This window comes from Chiloscyllium plagiosum, unplaced genomic scaffold (genome assembly GCF_037043375.1).
Source record: "Chiloscyllium plagiosum isolate Xiang-an unplaced genomic scaffold, Cpla_swu_hap1 HiC_scaffold_9, whole genome shotgun sequence".
NCBI lineage: Eukaryota > Metazoa > Chordata > Chondrichthyes > Orectolobiformes > Hemiscylliidae > Chiloscyllium > Chiloscyllium plagiosum.
Genome location: NW_028270147.1, coordinates 81,727,201 through 81,736,312, shown reverse-complemented (window position 1 = coordinate 81,736,312; position 9,112 = coordinate 81,727,201).

Here is a 9,112-nt window from a genome sequence, read left to right as displayed (position 1 = left end):
GGACCGCAGCTGTTTGCAATATACATCAATGATAAGGATGAAGGCATTAAAAGTAATATTAGCAATTTTGCTGATGACACAAAGCTGGGTGGCAGGGTGAAATGTGAGGAGGATGTTATGAGAATACAGGATGACTTGGACAGGCTATGTGAGTGGACTGATGCATGGCAGATGCAGTTTAATGTGGATAAATGTGTGGTTATCCACTTTGTTGGCAAGAACAGGAAGGCTGATTACTATCTAAATGGAATCAAGTTAGGTAAAGGGGAAGTACAATGAAATCTAAGTGTTCTTGAGAGGGGATCTGATTAAGACGTATAAAATTACTAATGGATTGGACACTCTGGAGGCAGGAAGCATGTTTCTGCTGATCGGTGAGTCAGGAATCAGAGGACACAGTTTAAGGATAAAGGGTAGGCTATTTAGAACAGAGTTGAGGGGAAATGTCTTCACCCAGAGAGTACTGGATATATGGAATGCTCTACCACAGAAGGCAGTAGAGGCCAAGTCTCTGGATACCTTCAAGAAAGAGATGGATAGAGCTCTTAGAGATAGTGGAATCAAGGGTTATGGTGATAAGGCAGGAACAGGATACTGATTGTAAATGATCAGCTATGATCATAATGAATGATGGTGCTGGCTCGAAAGGCCGAATGGCCTACTCCTGCACCTATTATCTATTGTCTGTTGTATCTAGGATTGTTAGAGAGGTTTTCACTGAGCAAGGTTTCTCCCCATATCTTATCAAGCTGACCTCATTAACTACATACCCCACCCCTACCGCATCTCTCTCATCTGATTCTAGTTCTTCCTTACTGTGCACTACTACTGGAACAACAATGTACTACCCTGATATGCTGGACCTGATTGGCACCAGCACCACCTTTAAAAGGCTGTCGTGCGCTCAGACAAATGCTGTTTATCCAGAGCTGCCCTCCATGGTTCTTGACAAGTGCTCCCTGACATGTCAGACAAGGGAAATGTTTGGCCCACTTTGTGACCGGAAGCCTTGAGGTTCTGCTGGGCAGGGGTGATGAGCAGGCAGCATATCCTCTTTCCCCAGGACCAGTAAAAGAGGCCATGGCTCCAGACCATATCGACCTGGTCTGAGGTTGCCTCCCAGCTCAGTCCAGACTTAGCATTTGGAGGAATGCACATCAATACAGGGAGTAGACCAGTCCACCAGCACGAGTGTCACCTTCTTCTCTCCAAAACATCACCCTCACTCTGTACTCAGTCCCACAAGGCTCATGTTTTGCCCCTTTTCCTATTGTCAACAAGATCTTTAAACTCACTCTCACCCAATTCAACCCCGATATCATTAACCCTGCGTGCCCTCTCTGCTGACTACTTATTTGCTTGGCACACCTCCTCATTTGCATTGAATTTAGTGGGTGTGCCCCCCACATTCATTTTCTGTGATATTCTCTTGTTCCAAGGGGGAAACCAGCCCACAATACATATGGAGTTGAAATGCCAATCAACCATGATTAAATGGCGGAGCGGACTCGATAGGCCAAATGGCCTTATTTCCACTCCTATGTCTTATGGTCTTATAGTCTTATAGGTGTGGCTTATATGTGGCTGGTGCCCATGGAACATGCCCTGAGATGTTGATGCCCACTGTCTAACATGGATGTTCTTTGGACCAAGTGGTGAGCTGAAGTTGCTATGTACCCGCTTTGATTTCATGTTGACGTTTTTTGATGCCGAACATGTTTGGCGCATTTGGTAAGATAGGAAGCTGAATATTAGTGAGGCAAATTGGGTCATTAATAGGCACTTTTAAAAAATAGTTAACAAGCTATAATCCACTTTAAATGCCAACTTTCCATTGCCTAGTGAGAATCTCACCACAGCAATCATCAAAAGCATTAAAGATATGCAAGGTGTTACCATATTTGACATGTGCCTTGCTGCAATTCCAGTCTGATTCTACCACAAATCACAACATAGCCCAAGTTACTCAGATGCCTATATGATGCCTCCCATAGTTCAACCAAAAGCCTTGGGCTGGCCCTGTCAGGAGTGTACACAAAGCAGGAATTTCATGAAAGTTTCAGATCATATTGAGTGGTTCTTGACTGTATTTTCCCTACCATTGAACAAAATGAAATTAAGTACTTATTTCCATAATAGCGGTACAAAGAGAACTCAACAAAATTTTCAGAATTTCACAGCTACTACACATTAGCTTTGATTAGATCAACAATCACACAGCTAATGCAGTGGAAGTGTGCCAGCAGATAAGCAATGCCTGAAGTTGTAACACACAGACACACAGAGAACTTTTCCAGGTTGTGTTAAAAACAATAGAACTGTCAATCTCTCACTGCAGACTTTCTTCTATTATGAAATATCATGTAAAAACAGGGCTGCTGTGTACTATTTAGTAATAATATAGTCACACTGGCAAGAGGGTAGTAGACCTAGTCTATTGTTATTCTTCAGAGAAGTGACATTGTCTTGCTCAAGAAGGAATTGTTAGTACAGGAGGAAGTTTATCAATTGAAATTCAATAGCCTTGAAAGTAAGAAGAGTCTGTACTTGTTTAATGACTCAAAGCCTGGACAATCTTGGCAAGCAACAAAGGGCAAGTTCATAAAGATATTTCTTTGTCACACCCACTAACCTGTGCACTGGATTTGTTATGTTGTGACCCAGTTAAGTTCAGGCCAGTATCAACTTGCTTTATAAGATTACACTGTTGAATGTGATGAAAAATATAATAACTCCCTAGTTCCATTTCAGAATGATTTTAGTCATATCTCACAGATTCTTGGACTACCACATAGTGAGAGTGGCTGGCTACTTGGGGACAAGGGCTATTCCCTGATGGCCTGGCCAATGACTCCTGGAAGGAACTGATGCGCACTTTAGTTCATCTGAGTGTATAAGGCCATTTGACAGCATAATCATAAACTCACTGGTTCAGTCCTCAAAACAGTTCATTGCATAGTCAAAAGTCCCACTGGAACACTCCCAACCTTTCTTCCTGTTATAAGCTAACCATAACCATTCACCTGAAGGATATTGTCCTGGGAGAATGGGGGATGCAACAAAGTAGAGACCAAGAGAATGAGCTGTTCAAATAATTTGATATAAACATTAACCAAGTGTACAAACATTGTCAAACATATTCAAGTGAATCCCAGCAATGATGTAGGAGTGCTTTTCGGAATGGAGCCATGTGACTAGCGGTGTTCCGCAGGGATTGGTTCTGGGTCCTCTTTTGTTTGTTATTTATATAAATGATTTGGATGAGAATATAGAAGGCATGGTTAATAAGTTTGTGGATGACACCAACTTGGTGACATAGTTGACAGCGAAGAAGGTTTTCTAAGATTACAAAGGGATCTTGATCAAATGGGTCAATGTGCTGAAAAATAACAGATGGAGTTCAATCTGGATAAATGTGAGACATTGCATTTCGATACAACAAACAAGGGTAGGGCTTATACAATAAATGGTAGGGCCTTGGTAGTGTTGTAGAACAGAGGGACCTAGGGGTTCAGGGACATAATTATTTAAAGTTTGTGTCATGTATAGACAGAGTGGTTAAAAAGGCATTTGGCATACTTGCCTTCATTGCTCAGTCCTTTGACTATAGGAGTTGGGATGTTATCTTGAGGTTGTACGGGACACCAATGAGGCCTCTTCTGGAATACTGTGTCCAACTCTGGTCGCCCAGTTATAGGAAGGATATTGTCAATCTGGAGAGGGTTCAGTGAGATTTATCAAGATGATGCTGGGTATATAGAAGTTTTGAGTTATAAATAAAGGCTGGGACGTTTTTCACTTGAACGTAGGAAGTTAAGAGGTGACTGATAGAAGTTCATACTATAATGCAAGGTATAGATAGAGTTGATGGTAATTGTCTTTTCCCTAAAATGTGGAATTTCAAGACTGGGGGAACATTTTTAACATGAGAGGAGAGAGACTTAAAAAAGACATGAGGCTTTTTTTTTACACAGTGGGTGGTTCGAGTGTGGAATGAACTTCCTGAGGAAGTGGTGGATGCAGTTTAAAAGACAATGGATGAATATATGAATAGGAAAGGTTTGGAGGGATATAGGTCAGGAGCAGGCAGGTGGGACTAGTTTAGTTTGGGATTATATTTGGCATGGACTGTTTGAACCAAAGGGTCTGTTTCTGTACTGTATGACTTTACGACTCACACAGCACAAAACAGACCCTTTGGTCCAACTCGTCCATGCCAACCAGATATCCCATAAAAATCTCGTCCCATATGCAAGCACTTGGCCCATATCCCTCTTAAACCCTTCCTGTTCATTTACCCATGCAGATACCTTTTAAATGTTGTAATGATACCAGCCTCCACCACTTCCTATGGCAGCTCATTCCACCCACCTTCTGTGTGACCCTTCCTTAGGTCCCTTTTACATAGTTCCCTCTCACCTTAAATATATGCCTTCTAGTTTTGGACTCCCCACCCCAGGGCCTTTATATCCTATTCATGCCCCTTATGATTTTATAAACTTCTATAAGGTCACCTCTCAGCCTCCAACGCTCCCGGAAAGACAGCTTTAACCTATTTAGCCTCTCCCTGTAGCTCAAACCCTCCAATCCTGGCAACATTCTTGTAAATCCTTTCTGAACCTTTTTCAGGTTTCACAGCATCCTGAGTGCTGTGAACAATTTTGGGCCCCTGATCTAAGAAAGAATATCCTAGCATTGGAGTCATAGAGTCATAGAGATGTACAGCACGGAAACTGACCCATCGGACCAACTCGTCCATGCTGACCAGATATCCTAAATTAATCTAGTCCCATTTGCCAGCAGCGGCCCATTTCCCTCTAAACTCTTCCTATTCATATACTCATTCAGATGCCTTCGAAATGTTGTAATTGTATCAGTCAGTCAAGAGAAAATCCACTAGGCAGATACCAAGTGTGTGGGACCACCTTACATAGGAGTGGATGTAAGGCATTTGGCCCGTCGTGTCCACTCCGCCATTTAATCATGGCTGATAGGCATTTCAACTCCATTTACCCACACTCTCCCCGTAGCCCTTAATTCCTTGCAAGATCAATAATTAATCAATCGCTGCCTTGAAGACATTTAATGTCCTGACCTCCACTGCGCTCTGTGGCAATGAATTCCGTAGGCCCACCACTCTGCAGCTGAAGAAATGTCTCCTAATTTCTGTTCTAAATTGACCCCGTCTAATTCTAAGGCTGTGCCCATGGGTCTTAGTCTCCCTGCCTGACGGAAAGAACTTCCCAGCGTCCACCCTTTCTAAGTCATGCATTATCTTGTAAGTTTCTATTAGATCTCCTCTCAACCTTCTAAACTCTAATGAATACAATCCCAGAATCCTCAGCCATTCATCGTATGTTAGGCCTACCATTCCAGGGACCATCCGTATGAATCTCTGCTGGACAAGTTCCAGTGCCAGTATGTCCTTCCTGAGGTGTGGGGCCCAAACTTGGACACAGTATTCCAAGTGGAGCCTAACTAGAGCTTTATAAAGTCTCAGAAGCACATCGCTGCTTTTATATTTCAAACCTCTTGAGATATGTGACATTACATTGGCTTTCTTAATCATGGAATCAACCTGCAAGTTAACCTTTAGAGAATCCTGGACTATCATTCCCAGATCCCTTCGTCCTTTGGCTTTATGAATTTTCTCACAGTTTAGAAAATAGTCCATACTTGTATTCTTTTTTCCAAAGTGCAAAACCTTGCATTTGCTCATTTTGAATTTCATCAGCTATTTCCTGGACAACTCTCCTAAACTGTCTTAATCTTTCTGCAGCCTCCTCAGTACTACCTGCCTGTCCACCTGACTTCGTATCATTGGCAAACTTCACCAGAATGCCCCTAGTCCCTTCATCCAGATCATTATTATGTAAAGTGAACAGCTGCAGCCCCAACACTGAACCCTACGGCTATTCCAAAAAAAAACCTTTTATCCCAACTTTCTGTCTTCTGTTAGACAGCCAATCCTCAGTCCATGCCAGTAACTCACTTGGAACACCATCGGCCCTCATCTAACTCAGCAGCCTCCCTTATTAAAGGCCTTTTGGAAGTCCAGATAGATAACATCCACTGGGTCTCCCTGGTCTAATCTACTTGTTACCTCTTCAAAGATTTCTAACAGGTTTGTCAGGCACAACCTCCCCTTACTAAATCCATGCTGACCTGTTCTAATCTGACCTTGCACTTCCAAGAATTTAGAAAGCTCATCCTTAATGATGGATTTTAGAATTTTTCCAACAACCGAGGTTAGGCTAATTGGCCTATAATTTTCCATCTTTTGTCTTGACCCTTTCTTCAACAAGGGGGTTACAGCAGCTATTTTCCAATCATCTGGGACTTTCCCTGACTCCAGTGACGTTTGAAAGATCACAACCAACGCCTCTGCTATTTCTTCAGCCACCTCCCTGAGGACTCTAGGATGTAACCCATCAGGGCCAGGAGATTTATCAATTTTTAGACCTTTTAGTTTTGCTAGCACTTTGTCTTTTATAATGGCTACCATACATATGAGAAGAAGTTGAGTAGATTGGGCCTGTATTCATTGGAATGTAAAGAGTGAGAGATGACCTTATTGAAACATACACAACTCTTAGGAAATTTGACAAGGCAGATGCAGAGAGGTTGCTTTCCCATGTGGAAGTCTGGGACCAGAGGACATAATCTCAGAATAAGTGGTCATACATTTAAGACAGAAGAAAAGGAATTTCCTCTCTGTTGGTGGTGAATCTGTGGAATTCAGTACTGTTGAGCTTCTGAGGCTGGATTATTAAGTACATTCAAGGCTGAGGTGGAGCGATTTTTAATCAGCAAGGGAATCAAGGATTATGGGGGAAAGGCAGGAAAGTGGAGGTGAGGAATCTCAGGTCATGATCTTATTGATTGGCAGGGCAGATGAGATGGGCTGAATGACCTAACTCTGCTCCGGCTTCATGGCCTTAATAGCAACTGAGCTGATCAAAAGAGTCACTTAGAGCCAGGGTCATCAAAGCAATGGTGCAAAATTGCAGCATGCTGCTGTGTAGAGGGACTCGGCTGTCCTTGTGCAAAATCTTAAAAGGTTGGTTTGCAGGTAGAGCAGGTAACTAAGAAGGCAAATGAAATGTTGTCCTTCATTGCTATGGGGATGGAGTTTAAAAACAGGGAGGTTATGCTGCAGCTGTATGTGGTGCAGGTGAGGCCACACGGAATACGTGATCAGTTTTGGTCTCCTTACTTGAGAAAGGATATACTGGGACTGGAGGGGATGCAGAAGGGATTCATTAGATTAATACTAGAGTTGAGGGGGTTGGTTTATGAGGAGATGTTGAGTAGACTGGGACTATATTCATTGAAATTTAGAAGAATGAGGAGTGAATCTTATGGAAACATATAAAATTATGAAAGGAATAGATAAGCTCGAAGCAGGGAGGTTGTTTCCACTGGCGGGTGAAACTAGAAATAGGGGGTATAACCTCAAAATAAGGAGGACCAGATTTAGGATTCAGTTGAGGAGGAATTCCTTCACCCAAAGGAATGTGAATCTATGGAGTTCCCTGCCCAGTGAAGTAGTTGAGGCTATCTCGTTGAATTTTCTTAAGGCAAAGGTAGATAGATTATTGAACAGTAAAGGAATCAAGGGTTACATTGAGCGGGTGGGTACATGGAGCTGAGTCCATGAAAAGATAAGCCATGATCTTATTAAATGTTGGAGTAGGCTCAATAGGGCAGATGGCAGAATCCTGATCCTATTTCTTATGTTCTTATGTAAAGCAAATGTACAGAGGGATGTGCATGTTCAGTGAAACTGACAAGCTCCAAAACCTTTCATCAGGAAAAGAGCTCCAGCCATGGACTGTGAGAGGCCGCATTTCAAAATTCTTCTTCCTGATTAGTTGGGCCAATGGGCCGAGGAGTGGTAGCTGGAGTTTAATTTAGATAAATGCGAGGTGCTGCATTTTGGAAAGGCAGATCAGGGCAGGACTTATACACTTAATGGTCAGGTCCTAGGGAGTGTTGCTGAACAAAGAGACCTTGGAGTGCAGGTTCATAACTCCTTGAAAGTGGAGTCACAGGTAGATAGGATAGTGAAGAAGACATTTGGTATGCTTGCCTTTATTGGTCAGAGCATTGTGTACAAGAGTTGGAAGGTCATGTTGCGGCTGTACAGGACATTGGTTAGGCCACTGTTGGAATATTGCATGCAATTCTGGTCTCCCTCCTATTGGAAGGATGTTGTGAAACTTGAAAAGGTTCAGAAAAGATTTACAAGGATGTTGCCAGGGTTGGAGGATTTGAGCTACAGGGAGAGGCTGAACAGGCTGGGCCTGTTTTCCTTGGAGTGTTGGAGGCTGAGGGGTGACCTTATAGAGGTTTTTAAAATCATGAGGGGCATAGATAGGATAAATAGACAAGGTCTTTTCCCCTGGGTAGTGGAGTCCAAAACTAGAGGGAATGGGATTAGAGTGACAGAGGAAAAATATAAAAAGGACCTAAGGGGCAACTTTTTCACACAGAGTGTGATGCATGTATGGAATGAGCTGCCAGAGAAAGTGATGGAGGCTGGTACAATTACAACATTCAAAAGGCATCTGATGGGTATATGAATAGGAAGGGTTAGAGGGATATAGGCCAAATGCTGGCAAATGGGACTAGATTAGTTTAGGATATCTGGTCAGCATGGACGAGTTGGACCGAAGGGTCTGTTTCCGTGCTGTAAATCTCTATGACGCTATGACTGTATAAGGACACTATTATCACTTGACAATTTCTTGTAAGTGCATTTCCTGTCTAGCACTTCATTCATTTTTTTTTTATAGATATTTTTATTAGAATTTTAACATTTTTACAAGTTTACAAAAATAAACAAAACTCTCAGATATAAACTTTGATATACAATTAGCTCAAATATACAATAACCATAATTTGACAAAAATAGAAAAAAAAACAAAACAAAAAAAAAACGAAAAGAAAAAAAAAACACAAACAAACAAAACTCAACTATCTACTAATCTAACCTACAACTAACCAGGGTGTATATTTAAGTCTCTTACATGCTCGGGATGTGTTAACATCAGATATGATAAAACCCGTATTCGTGCGGGATTCCTCCCCCGAGGGGCCGCGGACCAGC